The following is a 20,671-nucleotide window of genomic DNA, read 5'->3' as shown; positions in this document are numbered from 1 at the left end:
AAATTCGGTCTTCCATGTGAAGATGAAGCACATTGAGGTGCGTTACCATTTTATTTGAGAGATCATTGAGGACAAGTCTATTGAGCTTGTCAAGATGTCAACTCACCAAAATTGTTCAGATTTGCTTAGTAAAAGTCTCTCAATGGAGCATTTTACCTTCCTTAGGAAGTTGATGGGTGTTGGATGAGATGACATCTTTCCTCATCCTGTTGTACTTATTTATATTTGTACTTTGTCGCATTTTTCTTATTCTCTTCTCACTAGGGGCACATTCACCTTTAAGTTGGGGGTTGTTGGGGGTAAATGTACTTGTGCTTAGCCACGCGCGTTGTCGTGCTACTACGTGCACACAGTGTAAAAAAGTCTAGAGTGTGGCTTCCTTTTAGATTTGGAGAGCCAATGCCACTTTAGGCATTAGTGTTAGTGTCCATGGTTCAAAATAGTAGATTTTTTTGGACAAGTTTGTAGTCAATTTTTTATATTCTAGATATTATCTCTTGTAAAAATCCATAAAACTACAGACAACTAGATTAGGATGACATGCAAAAGAAAGCATGTAGCTTTCAGCCAATTTGAGAGGATTTTATGTAAAAAGAGAGATTGACGAAATCTCACGACGCATGATCGCTGTTTTCAGGCAGTGAACATCACTCCAAAGTGGGAGATAAAGGAGTGATCTTGTAAAATTCTAGTCAAGTGTCCTGGTATTTAACCCCCCTTTTGAAGCCAATGGAAGCATCAGATTGGCAATCTGAGCAGCATAGAGGAATGTATTATTTTATATACGTTTTTGTCTATTAGAGTTATATCTTCTCATAATGCTAAAAGAAACTGACAAGCTTCATCTCTATTAGTATTCTTATTCATTTTCTATTTCTTTTTGGGAGTATTCTTCTATGTCTTCAATTTCTTTGAACCCCTTCTCTTCCATCTACTCCTCTCCCTATATCTACCTTTACCTTGCTGTCTCTTATCTTCAAGAACTTGGCTTGAAACCTTCATCCCTTATCTTATCTCTACCATCTCTGGAATCTAAGCTCTTGAACCCCCATACATTCTTCTCTTGCCAAACCCCTGTGGTGACCTTCAACTCTATGCATTGGGACAACGTATTAGTTACATTGATAGTACTACCTACATTATGTATTAGTTACTCGCACACATGTACATTGTAGGTGGTGATGAGCACCCACCACTATCACTTGATTCTTTATTCTTTCAATGACATTTGTATAAAGGGAAGGCCAATCACACATTATGATTGTTGGAGTTCCCACATCTTGTGTATGTCTCTCTCTCTTGCTCTTGCTCTTTCAACCATAGCTCTTGCTTCCGCTCTATGCTTCCACTTCAAGGCTCACTCCCTTCATGTATGCATGTATAAGTTTAGATGGTTTCCCAGAAGAAACCATGGAAGACGCATGAGGTATTGAAAAGAAATGAGAGTGGAAGAAAAGGGAGACATTCAAAAAATAAGGTTGGTACCAAAATAATATGGTTACAAGACAAGTGCACATAAAACAACATGCACCATAAAAATACAAAAACATCTCTTAGATCGAGAAAAGTTTTTATTTTCTTAAATTTAAGGGTGACTAAAAACCTTATTACTTTTTACATCAAAGTGCTAAAAAAGAAAAAAGGGGAGGTGAAAAATATCACATAAAGTATAAAGCTTTTGGCTAGAAGTGCCGCAAGAAGATGGGTTTGGAGGCTCTTTGTCACATTTTTTAAAAGTCACATCAAGGGTGCTGAAAATAAAGAAAAGGGAGGCATTAAAAAATCATATCGAGCATAAAGCTTTTAACTGAACATTCCTCGAGAGGATGCATGCACACATGGCATTGCCTGATTTACTTATTCACTAATCTTATCATCATCAACAAAAGCTAATCGAAAGGTCCAAGTAGCCTCAAAATTGATCTTAATAAAGGTGTTCTTCCACTTCATTGCTTAGCTTCTCTCTAGTAGGAAAGCTTTCAATTATTAGCTTCCATAAGAGTAAGTTTAGTCTACTAGAAGGTGTTGTGCATCATGCCACTCCAATTGTTTTCTAAGTACTCATTTAGGCTTGTAGGTTCTTAGCTCTCCATTGCTCCTTAGTTTTAAGGATGGAATATACTTATCCCCCATTCATCATGTGTAGCACACTCAGTCTCGTAGGAATCCAATCCATGCAAATAACTAAATACATATGTAATGTAGAAAAAATCGCTTAAATTAACCATTTAAGTTAGAAATAATCTAACTAGATTAGTAAGGTTAGGTCAACAATAAGATACTTAGGTTAGTTAGTAACTTCAAGTTATATTAATTATATGCTTCGGATATAATATTAAGGTTTAAGAGAGAGAGCTTTTATTGGGGAGACGAGGGACTAAGGGGGTAGCCAATGTTGTCAAATGGCAACCTCCCTCCCCTAGTGTTCTGATAAAAGACCCCCTCCCTCCCCTACCCATCTTCTCAATGTGCACTACTGGGGGGACCATTATGGCATTGCCCATCACTACCAGCCTTTCCCCTTGCTACATGTCACCCTCACACCACCTAAATTGTATGTTTCAAGCTTGGGCTGAAATTGTTGTCACACTCACACTCACACCCACACTCCCATCCCCCCCCACCCATCTGCTCCTGTACTCGATCTCAGTTCACTTACAGAATTGAGATATGCTTGGTGATGATTCATCCAAGCCTTCCATCAACACATAAAGAATATTTGACTCACAATATCCAAGTAAATGTTCAAAATGCTCAAAGGATAGCATAAAAATCTAACATAATCTTCTAGCAATTGAATCAAATATTATTTATTGTGGTCCTTCTAAGATTCTCCTAGGGGATATTCCATTTTATGCCTCCTTGCATGATGTCTTATTGGTGTCTTTCTTGGGGATGCTTTGCTCATTTTTTGTGTACCCTTAGAACTCACCTTAGCTCATGTAGACCTCTTCCCCTTGGTATCCTTGGAGGCATTTCCTATCCTTGAAGTTGTCTCTCTCCTATCAAGGACAAGTTGTGGAGAATTTAAAACTTCTACAATATTCACACGTTTATCAATAAGAATCTTTATAGAATTGCCTCTTACAAGCCATATATAGTCTCCTTTGTAGCACTTTAATGTGAGCCATAGAATTGAGACCATGGGTGTTAGAGATAATAAAAATAAAATTCCAACAACTAGGCAAATCATTGACAATCATCCTCTTATTTTTAAGCATAAATTTTGCTTCAAAAAAGTCTTAGGTATTTGCTATTACTCTCCCCATAAGGGCTACTATCTAAGTAGTGAGAAACTTAAAAAATGTACAAATGTACTCCTTTATCCCTTTTAAATGGGGGTCCTCCATTGTAGCATACACTCCTCTTGAAAACCTATTTAGAAATATGTTAGGGACCCATACAATAGTGGGGATATGGTACTCATCCAAAAAGAATGTGCACTTACAATTTGATATCTCTATGACATCCTTGTAGGGAACTCATCAAACATATCTATTTAAATTTAAGATCAAGTACTATATGGACAAACAACTAAGATTAGGCCACCAAAAGGATGAAAAGCATTTAACAACTAAAATCATTTAGAATGTATTTATTTAAAAATATTATCCTCGTGATAGGGCAGTATGACATAATAAAATATATTCAAATATGTTTCTTGCAAGAGAAAGAAAATGTTACCTAATGGAAAGTAGGGTTATTGTAAATAGTGTACAATGGTATATCATCAAACACCTTATCGTTTTATACTTTCATTATGTCCACAAATCCTAGTATTCTCACCAACGAAAAAACAACCAAAAGTGAAAAGAAATTTGCAAATGTATACATGGAAGAAGAAGCACAATTGTAAAATCAAACCTTTCATACTCAACCTAGGGAAATGAAGTGATGGAATTATACCCCTTATGAACTACTGTTACTATGAATTTCTATTTTCATAAAAAATCAATCTAAAACCAAGTAGAAAGGACATATGAAATTAAAAGATCTCATCCAACCTTATAAGTGCTATAGAGCACCACTTTTTTGTATCTTGCCTCAATAAGTATCTTATATTGGTACTCGAGGTAATCAAATGATCAAGTCCATTCCTTGTCTCCAAAGTGTTGCTTCCATATATACAGGATCAACATTTAGTATGCAAAATGTAAGAATATACCTTTATAGTGGAGCATGGTCCCCCACTTCCATTCAATGCACTCAAAAAGTGTTACTATTATACCAAACTCATCCAAAGAATTATAATATTGTGTCCCCTTTATAAAATTTGCAAGGTGTGTAGTCTTATACCTAACACATCATTGTAGCATTTTGCATTCTTTTCTATTATATCAAGTTGAGGGGTCATTCCTTAAAATAAATTAATGGGTTATTGCCCACTTCTAACTTTAGTTGCAAAAAGGTGATCACAATGAATTCACAGCTTTCTAAATACATCCTACTCCTTTTTCACTTGCATGACACCACCATTAGTTTGGTAGGACAATGTACTAACAACTTATGTCACTTTTCTTACCAATATTCTAGCATGCGTCTTTAAAGTATATTATTCAAACATGGATGTATCTAAAGGTTTTGTGACACTTCCATCTTTCTTATATATCTTCATGTATTCTAGAAGCATCCCTCAAGAAAAAGATCTAAAAACGTAAATTATATATTTTCAAAAAGACAAAGTTAAAAGTAAATTTCTTTCTCATATTTGTAAGCAACATTATGAGACTTCTCACTAAATCCAATACCATGTGTTAAACCCAATCCCCTCAAAATATCATTCAAAGAGGAAGGTTGAATACAAATAATACCCTTTCTTTTAAAGGCCATTGATGTCTATATCCTTCTTAGTAAGCCGATCGTTCAACATAAACATTATATTGAAGGGTGGAATCTAACTTTCCTTTGTCATGGATATTCTAATCCAAAATTTCAAGACAAATACCCATTGTAGAAATTTAGAATGAGAAAATGAATATTAAGACTCCACCTTTAAAAAATCTCTATAAAGCAAGGACTTAAAAATCACCAAGGTATAAGACATAGTAGTTTTTAAAATTTGATATATTAACAATTTTCATTACAAAGCATGTAGTTTTTTAGGTATTCTATCTTTCATGAGCTTCTATACATCAAATATCCCATCCTAGTCTACATCCTCTAGGTTGTTGGGTATTGATAAACAAACAAACATAAGCATGGCAAGTGTAGTTAGGTACAAACTATGTCTTTTAATGCTCTTGAACATACTTCATTTGAATTCTCTCTTTCACATATAGCCAAGTTAGCAAGTAATGTGACAAAAATTTTCGACAATTTGAATAGCTCAAGCTCCATTTGCTCATATTCTATCTCTTCACACCATTGGTTTGAAGCATCAATAAGCTCTAAAGATGGCTAAGAAGAGTATGATGTTTTAACAAATCTAAACAATTGCATTTCACATTGCTTTTGATGAACAATAAGTATCGATACTAATCTAAATTTACTTTTCATTTGATCTTCAAGGGTCCTTTGCTTGTCTATGATAAATCTTATCATCCCTATGATATTGTTTGAGAGAGAAAAGTTTAGCTAATGGAGGTCATTGAAGTCTAATTCTAAATTGGAAATATACGTTTCCAATCAAAGTTTTTCCTAAATTGATTTATTCATCTAGACTTCCACCAACACTACTTGAGAGATGATAAGATATGGGATATTGTTACTTTTATTGGTTATTGATACATACAATAGCTCTTTGTTAAATGCATGGAACCATGGGGAAGGACGTTTTAACCCTTTACCAACTCTTTTTTCTCATCAAGATATCTATCTTTCAATCAAATATTAGGGCATGCACATCTCTTGCTACAATTGTCATGTCAATGTTGTCTTATTGAAACTTGGCACTTGATAAGTTCACCTCCTTCAACATGTCCACCAATAAGTGAATGACAAATTGAAGCTCAAATATTGTGGAAGCCTTGTATAGAGTGTGATGTTTCTCCTTCCAACAAGAAAGCAAAGTGAGAATGATTTTACCAACCTATATAAGAATAAATTATTTAAAAGTACTAATACTTAAAAGCTTAAGAATAAAATATGAATAAATCACAATAGGTTAGATTGATAAATAAATATGAATAAAGCACGATAAGTTAGATTGATAAAACGAACTTCTCATAATCTTTTTCTAGATAACTATCTTGAACTGTGTAATTCCAAGCCTATGTATCATTGTGCTAACAATGTGTCCATTAACTTGCCCAAATATTCTCTATGGAAACATGAATCTCATTGTGGATTTGCTAACTTTATTTGAAAACTTATCTACATGTTTAAACTCTCCAAAGTACTCACATGTATCCTTGATTGCCAAGACTTCTTTATACACCACATAGTGAATACTAATGAGTCATCTTGAAGCCATACAAAAAAACATATTCTTTTACCACCCATCCCCTCCACTTAATGATGCTCCATCTCAAGCAAACCCCACCACCTTGTGCAGTGGAAGCTATATGCTAAAAGAATACTTCATTCATATCATTTAGTGTTTCTACTTCCCCATCTTCTATTCCTAACAATTTCATAAAGTCGTCCATTGTGTGTGTGTGTGTGTGTGTGTGCGTGTGTGTGCGTGCGTGCGTGCGTGTGCATGCATGCGTGCGTGCGTGCATGCACACGTGTGCGTGTGCATGTGCACGTGTGTGCGTGTGTGTGCGTGCGCGCGCGCGCGCGTGTGTGTGTGTGTGCGTGTGTGTGTGTGTGTGCGCACGCGCACACGCGCCACGTGTGTACGCACGCATGTGCATGCATGCGTGGGTGCACACAAGGGCGCATGCATGCACATATGCATGTGCATGTGTGTGCGCACAAGCACACGTGTATGTGTGTGTGTGTGTGTTTGTATATGTCTATGCAAGCATGTAGGGTGGGGAGCATGAACCTTCTGCTTGTAAGTTAGGGATGTGATGGGAGGATTAAACCCCCTCCCCCTCTCAAGGTTATCTTTAAGTTATTGATTTTTTCAAAACAAGAAATTTGAGTTCCTGATGGTGATGGGATTAGATCCCTCACCCCTTTAAACTATCAATAAAAGGAGGAGGCCATTGCCATTATTAGCTATAAAGCTAGTAGGATGGGGGATAGAAAACACAAAGGAGTCCCTCTTTCTAGAACAAGAAGAGAGAGATAAAGAGTACATTTGTCATTTTGGCTGCCAACTTGGTTCGCCAAAACCATTGCACTAGCACCTCTGTTAACCACCACCACAATCCCTTTCACGTGTTCCAATCTACTACTAACCCTACTTATTGCCAATCTCAACCAACACCACAACTTGACCACCTCACTCATTGTTGGGAACATTATGCCACCTATAAGTCAACAACACCCTCCTCTTATAGGTGTCACCACGTCACATCCCTCCCCATCATCACTTTCATGTCATCATCATCATCATTATCATCATCATCACCACCACCACCACCATGATCATCACCATTACCATCATCATCATCTTGACCCTTGCTACTCTATCTTTGGCCAGCCTACAAAGCCAATACCTAATTGCATCATTATCTTCATCATTGTCATCCTCCTCCTCCTCGTCCTCTCCATTAGGTCCTAGTCACTTGAAGTAACCCCCTCATGGTCTTTTAAGTCCCTTCTCCTACAACCTCATTGTATCCCTTTTTTCAACATATTTAAACCCCCAATTCTTTGGGCACCCTTGAATCTTGGTATCCTCATTTATCATCATTTGAACGTCGTTCATAGAGATTCTCACTACATTCACCTATAACTCATTCTTGTTCCCATTCACACACACCTTACTCTATTCATCCCACCTACTTGACCCCATTCACTCAAGCTTCAAAATTATATTAGATACATAGCCATCATGTTTGTGGTTGTGTAGGCACAAAATTCACATTTGAAGAAGCCAAATGAGGACTGATTGACTATGAAGATGAGATCTCAAAGCATCAAGACTATCAAATATGGCACCATGTAGACAAATGGAAGTTATCAACACATACTCTACTACCAGCAATGTCTTTCACTGAGATCCACATAACCTAGGGCATTGGGTTTGGACATATTAGTGACACATTGGGAAACCACTTAGTGCTAAAATTTTCATAATAAAAAATCAGAGTAGGATTAACTCATACTTTAGTTTAGTATTTTTGGCTTAATCGTCAACATTAAACCACAAATTCAATCATTAGAGATGTCAAAGAATCTATATGAGTCATGACATAACCATAGAAATTAGAAGTTAGGGCCTTTAAATGCATACTCAAGCTTTGACTATAAACAATTGAAAAATGACTAGGTGATTTAAATACCAAAGAAATTGAGATATAGATTTGAGAGATATTGTGAGAAAAATTAAGAACTTTAGGAGAATCATGTAATGCAGTAAACCCTAGAATGGAAAGGCCTCTAGTCAAATACACTTAACATCTATTGACCCCATTATTAAACCAAGTCCTAAGTCTACTAAATTGAAACATGCATACAGACAAGTGGAAAATCATTCAAACCAAAAGAGAGAAGTGTAAAACAAAAGTATGTAAGTACATTGATTATAAAGTTTCCCTAGGGGTTAAATATTGGAGAATTTAGTAGCATTTATAAGAGATTAAGGGTGATTAAAAAAGTATATTGTAGGTAGAAAATCTATATTGTGATGGCCCATCAAGAAGATCCCTATACAAATATTCTTAGACTAGACCTCTTTGACCTTGGATTATAATAAGCTCACAACCTTGTGGCTTGAATTAAATTGCCAATATACATTACCTTTCCCCCTAGTGAGATTGTTGTTAGAAGATATATAAAGACCTTGAGCTATTACCTTTCCCCCTAGTGTGATTGTTGTTAGAATTTAATTGCCATTATACATTACTTTTCCCCCTTGTGGCTTGAATTAAATTGCCAATATACATTACCTTTCCCCCTAGTGAGATTGTTGTTAGAAGATATATAAAGACCTTGAGCTACTACACACATCTTGATCCTTACGAGATCAATCAAAAAGAAAAAAGTAGATACTTAAATAGGTGAAGCCTTAAGAAACTTTAGAAGGAAGGGAATAGATTATCCCAAGTTATGAACAAAATAGTCAAGTCATTGGTTTTTAGTAATTATTTTCTTTCAAAAAGTTAATTATAAGATATTGTCTTCAAAAGATTGTATTCAAGGATCCTTGTTACCACCATTGATTTGTACCTATTCTTGGTTGTCGAAACATTTGCTAATGGAAATAGACAATGTAACTATGTATAGACAGATGATGGGCATCTTGATCTACCTTACTATCACTCGTCCTAACTTGAATTATGCAATGGAGCTGATCAATCAATTCATGTAGAAGCCTCGTAAGCCACATCTAGATGCAATCAGGAGGATTATGAGGTGCGTGAAGAGTGCCGCAGATTATGGGCCGTTTTATGAGTATGGGAAATCCCTTGACTTGACAGGTTACACTGATGCTGATTGGGATGGTTGTGCCTATGACATGAGGTCAACCAGTGGTTATGCATTTGGTTTGGGCAATAATATGATCAGTTGGAGTAGTAAGAAATAGCCTACCATTGCTTTGTCTAGCACGGAAGCAGAATATATGGGTACAACATTAGCAACATGTGAAGCAGTTTGATTGATGAAACTGCTGAATAACTTGGGGATACAGTTGGATAGTAAAGTCAAATTGCATTGTGATAATCTTAGCTGTGTGATGTTAGCTAGCAATCCCATCTATCATGCTAGATCCAAACATATTGAGGTTCATTACCATTTCATCAAAGAAATGGTACTTTTAGGGCAGATTGACTTGTTGCATGTGAAGACTGAAGACCAAGTAGTAGATATCTTTACCATATCACTTGGTAATGAGAAGTTTATCTACTTTAGACAACTACTTGGAGTTCAACAGTTAGTTTGAGCTCCAGGAGGAGTGTTGAGACTTCAAGCTCAATTGCTTATATGTATGTGTGTGTGACCGACATTACCTATTATAGCTGTGTCCAGTTGTACTCATGTGTGGGAGATTAAATAAGTCAGTGTTGACCTAACCACACTTAGTCATGGTTAGTGGTAACCTAGTTGTACTATCTCTTTCATGTCAATAGAGATTGAATAATGAAGATGAATGAGATGAGCTGACTGCTCACTCTTTGGCTCCACTCTGTCTCTCTTATCTTTGAACAATATGCACGTAATACATACGTACATGTGTGTGTGATCACTTACATAGAGATTTTGTTAATCATACATTATGGGCATATTGCACCTAGTGTAGCCATTCTAATTATCTAAGTTTGTACTTTAGGATTATTCATCTATCATGTGCATGTCTTACACCTATAGAATGGGGTTTTAATTACATATTTGCAAAAAGCCTCACATTTTCCTAAAGGAGAGGTCATTACCCCTTGAATTTTGTGATATCCAAAATTTCTAAAAGGTGCACCTTTTTCTATCATGATGTGGGCTAGCTTGATTTAGATAATTAGAGGGGAAATCAATTGGAGGCTCTTTGTGATCACTAATCTTCTTTCTCACATTTATGTGGTCTTGTGCACTGATGTTGGGTACTTGCACAAAGTCCACAAGATAGAGACAATACAAGAGTACTAATGAGCCCAAGAACATCACTATGGAGCCAAAAAGCCAAAATAATAGAGAAATGGCCAAGTAGAATATACGAGAGCCAAAGGAGTAAAGGATGGCTCCATGCTCAAGCAAATTAGCAAGATAGTTTTCATTGGTAATATGAGTGTCATCTAGGTGGGTGTCAATTGGGATGTTCACCGTGTAATTAACATGGTTTAGAAACCTTATGCTTTGGGTGTGGCATAGAAATGTAACCATGAAGCACATTAGGATGGCAAGGGATTTGAGGCTCCCGAATACACCTTGGTTCTCACCACCACCACCTACTAAGGGTGGTTGCTTTAGAGTGTTCGTAGCCAATGTAAAGTAGGTGGCCAATCCTGTTGTCAAGATCACACACATTGTTGCCATCAAAGTGGATTCCATGATGCTATTACGGATGGTTTGGACTGCCAATACATTTTTCTTATGGTTCTCCTATACAAGAGAAAAGAGAAGATTAGGGGAGTGATGGAGACTAGAAACTTGTGAATAATAAGTAAAGATATTGTATCAAAAGAGCATCATTTACCAGCATACTCGCAAAATAATTTGGTGATGAATTATTATTGACAAAAGAGGTATATGGGTCTCAAACCAAACTCAACTAACTAAGGTGGCATACTAACTGAGCCACAAACTAGAGTAGATAAGGATAGCTATCGTGTAGCTATTATTCAGGGGCGGTGTACCAACCGCGTCTGCAACTGACAAGTCGGTGACATAAATACACAACGGTCACCCTGGCGTATCACGAGTGGAGCTCGATATCTCAACACTCCCCCTCGAGCTCAATCCCAATTCCTGCACACCAAGCAGGTCTCTGAATTTGCGCAGCTTCTCTGCGCCCAATGCCTTCGTGAATATGTCAGCTACCTGATCCTCTGTGCTGACATAAACTAGATCAATAAGACCTAGTAAAACCCTCTCTCGCACATAGTGATAATGCACCTCAATGTGCTTTGTTCTAGCATGATAGACTGGGTTATTTGCCAAGTGTATACTACTCATGTTGTCACAATAAATGACAACTGGCCCATCTGTAGACTGATGCATATCATAAAGTAGCTTATGCAACCAAGCTACCTCACATGCAGCCATTGCTGCACCCCTGTACTCAGCCTCTGTGCTCGACAAGGCAACTGTAGGCTGTTTCTTGCTGCTCCAAGTGACTGCAGCACTCCCAAAAGAGAACACATATCCACTGGTAGATCGTCTATCATAGATACTACCAGCCCAATCAGCATCAGTGTATCCATGCAACCGTATCTGAACCCCAGTCTCATAAAATAGTCCATACTGCAATGTGGACTTCACATACCTGAGTATGCGTCTAGCCGCATCCAAATGTGGTTTCCTTGGAGCCTGCATAAACTGACTTACCAATCCAACAGCATAACTCAAATCTGGCCTGGTAATAGTCATATAAATCAAACTTCCTACTATGCGTCTGTACATAGTAGGGTCTTCTAGAAGCTCACCTGCATCTGTGCTCAGCTTCACATTCTGCTCCAAAGGAACTGAAATAGGCTTACAGCCTGTCATCCCATATTTGGACAGCATGTCCAATCCATACTGCCTCTGCAAGAGCTGTATCCCACTTGGTGATCTAATCACCTCAATGCCCAAGAAATAACGCAGCTCTCCCAAATCCTTCATCTCAAACTTCTGCTTCAATAGCATTTTCACATGAAGGATATCTTCATCACTGTCACCTGTCATAATCAAATCATCAACATAAATGACAAGTAGCATAATACCTTTCTCTGTTTTTCTCACATAAAGTGAGAAATCTGCCTTGGAAATCTGAAAGCCAATAGTGACAAGATACTGTCCTATCTTGTCAGACCATGCTCTAGGTGCTTGCTTCAAGCCATACAAGGCTTTCTTCAACCTGCAAACAAACTCAGGATGAACAGCATGCACATAACCTGGTGGCTGCTCCATATATACCTCTTCTTGCAAATCACCATGCAAGAATGCATTCTTTACATCCATCTGATGTAAAGACCATCCCTTTGATGCAGCCATAGCAATGACTGCTCTTACGGTTGCCATCCTTGCAACCGGACTAAATGTTTCTTCATAGTCAATGCCATATGTTTGTGCATACCCCTTGACTACTAATCTTGCCTTGTATCTGTTCACAGAACCATCAGCATTGTGCTTCACCTTATAAACCCACTTACAGCCAATTGCATTCTTACCTTTAGGCAAAGGTACTAACTCCCATGTAGCATTTGCTTCCAAGGCATCCATTTCTTCATCCATGGCTTTCTCCCATTTTTCTTTTCCCATGGCTTGCTCAAAAGATGTGGGTTCTGGTTCCTGTATCACTTTGACCATATATGCATAGTGAATGGCTGTAAATCCATCATATTTCAGCCTATCCACAGGATACCTAGCTCTCGTAGACCTGCGCAAAGTAGGTTCACTCCCAGGTGCTCTCAAAACATCCCTGGTCTTCCTTACTCCAGGTGTAACAATAGAAGGAATACCCAACTCATCATCAATGCTCTGTTCTGAGCCACTGGATTCACCATCCACATAAGAGTGACCTGCATTCACATCAAACATGGGCTGATCAACCTTCTCTTTTCCTTTTCGTGATACCTGCATACCACTATCTGCATTACTTTGAGAAGATTCTCCTGATCTCAATCTGCCTGTCCATGGCGAAGAATGTGAACCACTGCTAGAGGACGCTCCAGGTCCACTAATATTTTGTGACTGCTGCTGTGAATTCTGTGTAGCATTACCATTTTGTGCATCTTCATCATCAATCACATTTACTGGTCTATACCAGCTACTCATCTCATCAAAAACAACATCTCTGCTCACTGTAAACTTACGAGTAGAAGGGTTATAGCATCTATACCCTTTTTGCTGCAGAGAGTAACCAATAAAGATGCACTTCTCAGCTTTTGGATCCAACTTGGATCTCAGCTCATCTGGCACATGTACATAGGCAATGCAACCAAAAATTTTCAAATGAGAAATATCTGGTTTCCTACCAGTATACCTCTCCTCTGGAGTCATTCCATGTATTGCTGCAGTGGGAGTCCTGTTCATTATGTAGACTGCTGTAGCAACTGCTTCAGCCCAATAAAAATCTGGCAAGTCTTTTTCATTGAGCATGGCACGAGATACCTCTCCAATATGCCTGTTTTTCCTTTCTGCAATTCCATTTTGTTGTGGGGTATAACTGCATGAATATTGCTGCTTTATGCCATGCTCCTGCAGGAACCTTGCAAACTCATTTGAGAGGTACTCTCCCCCTCCATCTGACCTTAGGCATTTTATCTGCAAGCCTGTTTCTTTTTCAACCATAGCTTTAAGAGTTTTGAAATGCCCAAAAACTTCACTTTTCTTTTTCATAAAATACACCCAAACTTTTCTGCTATAGTCATCAATAAAACTGACAAAATAATGACAGCCTCCAAGAGATGCAGCTTTAGTTGTCCACACATCAGAGTGAATTAATTCCAATGGCTTCTCACTCTCTTGAACATGTCTAGGAAATGGTTTCCTTGCCTGTTTTCCAAACTGACAGGCTTCACATACCTTATGCATTTCTGCAACCTTGAATTTGGGCAATCCTGCAACAATATTTTGGGCCTGCATTGATTTAAGTCGCTGTACATTAACATGACCAATGCGTTTATGCCAGATATCAATATCTGCAACTACACCGGTCCCATGTGCAAACATTGCTGCACTCAATTCAGACATGTCTGCATCCAATGTAAACATTCTGCCCTTCTTCTTTCCTTTTGCTATCAAGCGACCTTTATTTTTCATATCCTCAGCAAAGCATCCATGAGGATTAAATCTGACCTGCAAGCCCTGTTCAACCATTTGACCAACTGAAACCAGATTCTTGGTAATATTCGGGACATGAAATACATCGGACAGGTATTTCTTTTTCCCACCCTGCATAGACAAGGGAATTTTTCCAATCTGCACAATAGGATGTGCAGTATCATCACCAGTCTCCACAAATCCTGGTTTTTCCATTTTCCTTGCATCCTCCATCCATTCTGCATGACCTGTCATGTGGTTTGATGCACCTGAGTCAACATACCATACATCATTGCTTTCTTCTGCACTTGTCACAGAATTGTTCATGTGCTGCACCATGAACAAATGCTCATTTCTGTCATCACCCTGTCTACTAGAAGATGCATAATTCCCTTGTTGCAGTTTTCCATTCATGATGTCATTCTGCTTTTTATAGCAGTCTTTAGCCATATGACCCATTTTACCACAGTAGTAGCATTCAACATTACTGTTTGCATTTTGGCCTCTTTGCCATCCACCACGACCTCTTTGGCTCCCCCTGCCTCTAGAGTTACCACGTCCTCCTCCATAGGACTGGTTTTCTTGAGTTTGCTGCATATTCTGATTTCTGCCACGGCCTCCAAATCGGCCTCCTCTACCTCTGCCTCTACCTCTTCCAGCATTTGAGTAGAAGACAGCTTCTTTTGAAGTTCCTCCTGAAGAAGATGCACCACCATTTCTCTGTTCCTCAGAAATTAGAAGAGCAATCAACTCCTCAAAATCAGGAAATCTTTCACGAACTGAAATGGATGTCCGAAACTGTGCATAATCCTTTCCTAGACCATTCAAGGTCACGGAAACTAAATCATCATCTTCCACTGGCGACCCAATGGAAGCAAGTGCATCTGCAATCTTCTTCACCTTCATGTGGTAGTCGTTGATGCTCATACTTTCTCTTTGCACATTATGCAACTCTTGCTTGAGCTGCATTTTCTTGGCTTGCGTATTTGTGCTATACATTTTTGACAAAGTATCCCATGCCTCCTTTGGCGTACTTGCATCCTGAATATGCACAATCATAGAGTCTGAAATACTGATAGACAGCCAATACATAACTTTCCTGGCTCTCTCATGCCATGTTTTAAATGCTTGCATTTGTTGTTGATTGGGAACATCAGGAAGAACTGGTTCTTCTTCATTTCCTGCAACAAATTCCCAATATCCTTTTCCCATAAGGAAATTCGTCATTCTAAACTTCCATGCCTGGAAGTTGTTCTTGTCAAGCTTTTCAGTGACAATCTGTGAAAGAGAATCAGACGCCATTACAGAATACTGCAAGAAATTCTGTCACTGCAAAAAACACAGCTTCACCCTCACAAGGGCAAATCTGCAAAACTGGCGAAAGTGGTATTTGACCACACAGTCACTTCCTAGTGACGATTTTGCATAAACAGGAACCACGGATGATTCTGAAACTCCCAATGTCTCTGCGCACAAGCATACGATGCAATTTCTACAGTAACTTTTCACCAACCTGTAGAACAGTGGCTGCACAGCATAAAACTGAGCCTTTTCTTGAGTGCGTGCAGAAAACTTCCGTCTGCAAAACAGGCCCCGAAATGGCCTCAAATCAAAAAAACAAGGTCACCAAGGGCTAAAGCCCTGTCCCGCAGCATATACTGCCCTCTTGCTTCACCGCGAAGGGCGTCTCAACCTGAGACAATGCACTCTTGCAATTTCCGGCTGTGCTACCTACAGAGATCTGCTCCCAAAACAGAAAATGAAAGCAACACTGCTCCTCTTACCAGAACACCGCGAGCTTGGCTTGCTTTCTTGAGCTCCTTACCACGAACAAGGCTCTGATACCATGTCAAGATTGTGGGAGAGAAGGAAGGAGTCTCGCTTGAAGCTTTCTTGCTTGCACAATGGGGGAAGACACACAAGGGTGGAGGCTGAAAACAGTTTTCCTCTTCTTAGTTGTGTAAGCCAAAAGAACTCTCTTACAAAGAAATAGAAGAACCCTGTATATATGGGTCTCAAACCAAACTCAACTAACTAAGGTGGCATACTAACTGAGCCACAAACTAGAGTAGATAAGGATAGCTATCGTGTAGCTATTATTCAGGGGCGGTGTACCAACCGCGTCTGCAACTGACAAGTCGGTGACATAAATACACAACGGTCACCCTGGCGTATCACGAGTGGAGCTCGATATCTCAACAAGAGGCATATCGAATAACATAAGTATTAGTATCTCTAGTTGTAATTCATTTGGATTGCAATCATCATTGGCAAATGTGAAAAATAGCATCACATCTGACTTTTTTGGTCACAATTAAGCATTCTTTGATGAAAATAATCAAAAGGATGACTATTGTAGTAATGATTAACCTTAATCACTCATTAACCTACTAAAGAGCGATAGCAACAATGAAGTGGCCTTCCCCCCTTTCTCCCCCTCCTCCTAGGCTCCTCCTCTTCGTCTTCTTCTTCTTCTTCAAAGTCCTCTAACATTAACCCAAACCCCACTAGCACGTACCCATGTCCTACTTGCCCACCCCTCTCGCTTACTCCCGGCATCCCTCCGTCTTCTTCTTCTTCTTCTTCTTCTTCTTCAAAGTCCTCTAACTACTAGCCCAACCCCCACTAGCACCTACCCATGTCCTACTTGCCTATCCCTCTCGCTTACTCGCGGCATTCCTCCTTCTCTGCCACCCTTCCATGCACTCCCATTATGCTTTAGTTTTAAATCAATAAGAATAAGCTAAGTAATAAAACATTGCTACTAATATTGATAATTGCACTTAATGATTGGATGTCATTAAAATAAAGTTATTAGAGCATTTCATTATATTTAATCATATATAATTTAATAAGTATTACTAAATAATGAAAACATATTCATATCATATTAATGTTAATATAATAACATTAAATTTTATCAAGCATAAAATGTAGATATAGATCAATTTATGTTTTTATTATCAAAGGGCATGATTAACGTAATGATACATAGTAAAACATTCATTATACATAGTTTAATAATATAATCAAGTATTATTTAATTTAATTATACTAGAAATATATATATAATATGTCAAAATAATATCTATGTGATTATGAACTACACTACTTAAATTTTTTAAGTGCATAATTTTGAAAAAAGAGAGAGTAAAGAATGGAATCTTCAAGCCTCCCAACACACACACACACACACACACACATGCATGCACGCATCCCAAACCACGTTGACGTGAAGTACTGGAAGTGTCTAGGCACACAGAGTCTAGGGTATGTTATTTTAGTGGTTTTTGCCCTAGAACTAGAAGAAGAGATGGTAAGAAATGATAGAAATCTGTGTGTGTGTGTGTGTGCATATTATCTCTAGAATGTCACCTTACAATCCATGACAAATATTGATATTGGTGCAAAGGAATGTCCTAACACTTGTAAGAAGTACAAGCCTAACACCAATGTGGAGCACCAAGAGAATCTAGGAATGGAGTGCCTAGTATGTTATTGCCGATGCGAAGCAATAGCCTAACACTTGTGAGAAGTACTGGTGTGACACTAATGTAAGGTACTATGGAAATCTAGGAATGGAGTGCCTAGTATGTTTTTTATGGAATGTGAAGTACTTGGGAAATCTAAGAATGGAGCGCCTAATATGTTTTTTATGGAACCTTCAACTTATGTGTTGCTAAGGTTGGAAAAGACCCCTTGATATATCTAATTTAGGATTATAGTGTGAGTGGGCATAGAATGTCGAAATCTTTCCCTTACGCACGAACACTTAGTGAGTTTGACGTCTAGAAGCTCCCTTTTGAAAAGTTCACATACCATAAACCCCCAAATGAGGGCTAAGTTGTGCTCTAGAACTCCTCATGAAGGGCCAAACTCACGATGAATGTTACTTAACTGCAGTTAACTTTGTGACGAAGTATGACAGAAGGAATGCCTTACGCGCAGCATCTCTTTCACCCACAGCCTTCTGGCCCTCTGGTTCACACCCATGGCGGTTTCGTAGGGGGAGCGCTTGAGCTTGAAGAAAAGGAAGGCATGGTAGCCCAGCAGCATGAGGACGGCGGAGGGGCCTAAGATGGCGTCGACGGCAGCAGGCGTGACCTCCATGGCTGGAGCTGCGCGGCGAGAGAGAGAGAGAGAGAGAGAGAGAGAGAGAGTTGGCTCTCTTCTGATTCTCGGAGTGTTCCATGTATATACACACACACACACGTCCGGATTGTTGTTAGTCATATAAATATAACAATTTTGTGAGGACGTAGTGGGACACTACCGCATAATCGAGATGCATTTACATTTCGTCACTCTCCACTTTAAAAGTTCATTCGGGCAAAACAGCTCACGGATAAGAATCAGTTTGTTTACCGGATTCTATTTACTTCTTAAATGGCCTTATATCCTCAGCCTTCCACTTATACTGCTTTTGTGGCATCTCGACCTTTCTTGAATTTTTAATATTGCATCTCCTCACATAACTTGGCATCCAATTGGCAAGTTATTCGTTTTTTTAGCGTGATGGAAGCTTTTTGGATAATTACACTAGACGCTTTACATCCAATTGGGAACGAAAGCTGCCTCTTCTACTTTTGTGACGGGAATACAAGTTCTTAGAAGTTACATGACAAATTTTAAATCACGCTCACACACACACACCCCCCACCCCACCTTTGTGTGTGTGTGTGTGTGTGTGTGTGTGTGTGTGTGTGTGTGTCTACTAGGCGCTCCGCGCTTAGACTCGCCCCGGCGCTTCGCACTGGGGTGGGCGCGATTTTTGTGGCGAGGGCGGGTGCTAGACGCGTGGCACCCGCCCCCGCGTTTCTTTGTGGGGAGGTTGGGGACTGCCACGTGGCACCTGCCCCCAACCTCCCCTTAACTAATAGTAAAGATATATAATTACATACTCTTGAAGGGGCATTTTTTCTTTTCAAACATTCTTGCCAATCTTTTCTCCAAACTTGTAAGCCAACATACTTGTTTGCGAGCCCGAGATCAATATTAAAGAGGGTTGGTTAGAAGACCACGATAGAAACAAATGTTGAAATGTCTAAGAAAACACAAGCAACTAAGATTGATGCTTCAAAGGGTGACTTGGCTTGGAGACAAACACATGGGTGGAACATGACATTGTGGCTCATAAAATAGCATTGAATAGTAGTAGTTCCTCCTAGAGACAAATAGTAGTCAACAATAGTAAGACAAACCTATCTATTCGAAAGCTTACTAGGATTCTAACATTGAACATGTTGCCTTGACATGTGAAGGGGAGGATTACATTGACCCTAACTTATTATGCATCCATGTTTAAAACATCAAGGAAGATAACCCTTGCCCCTCATGGAATGGTTAAAGCATAATGGCCTATTACACATTGCCTACCCTACATGCCATTCTCCATGTACAAACACTACATGTGAGCTAATAATGGAACCATTTTGAAGATTCCACTCTACAATCTTGCGACGAGCATTGTGGACCACCTCCACCGTGTGAATAACCATTATCACTGGGCTTCACAACAAGGACGAGAGTACCAGGCAGAGGCTTCTGCAAAAAGGAAGCGCAGAAGAAAGGCTGCTACATGGAGCCTTCCACCAAAATGAATCGAACAACTCGTAAAGAAAGTGTAGAGGAAAGCCACCCTGTCAAAGGCCCAAACGACACACTCCTCTTGGTTCTTGCCTATCAAATTTCTCAAATATTTGACCAAAACAAATTGGGAATATATAGGCTGTAGCGTTTTGCCCATACAATATCTCCCTAACAGCTATATGATATTCATGTTAGAAGATGAAGAGATGGTGATGTCCCTATTAAGCTATGGCCACTCGATATTAAGAAATGCTCCCCTCTCACTCACTTAATTACTAGAGAATTTGATCATTTACGCCCTAAGCCCAAAGGTTCCGCTATGAGTAGAATTACCCAATCTGCCCTCCAATCTTCAGCTATTTATCCAAGGGCTAGTGGCTGCCTTGAGTAAATTATTAGGATAGAGTCCCAACAAAAACTACAACTCACAATGGCACCTAGGTGTTGGTGGAAATTGAGCTTAATTAGAAACTGCATGATTTCTCACTAATTCTGATTCTTCAAGAAGGTTTCTTAATAAATAGTCTATAGTTTATAAGAATATTCCTAATGCTTGCTTCAAATGTTTGAAAGTGGGACACTTTATTAGACGTTATCTAGAGTTGAAACCCAAGGACCCCCCTAGTCCACA

The 20,671-nt window shown here is 38.9% G+C and overlaps 1 long non-coding RNA gene across 1 annotated transcript; it reads right to left on the bottom strand.

Moving 5' to 3' along the window:
• Positions 1–2,634: 2,634 nt before the first annotated feature.
• Positions 2,635–18,674, bottom strand: LOC148027706 (uncharacterized). The gene is made up of 2 exons (XR_015692636.1): positions 18,394–18,674; positions 2,635–5,989 (listed from the first exon to the last, which is right to left on the bottom strand). It is a non-coding gene; the product is annotated as an uncharacterized LOC148027706 (long non-coding RNA).
• Positions 18,675–20,671: the final 1,997 nt, after the last annotated feature.

The sequence above is a fragment of the Lygodium microphyllum genome, chromosome 12 (assembly GCF_053477565.2).
Source record: "Lygodium microphyllum isolate KBCC chromosome 12, Lygodium_microphyllum_v1.1.10, whole genome shotgun sequence".
Lineage (NCBI taxonomy): Eukaryota > Viridiplantae > Streptophyta > Polypodiopsida > Schizaeales > Lygodiaceae > Lygodium > Lygodium microphyllum.
This window is presented reverse-complemented; position numbering and strand designations above follow the sequence as displayed.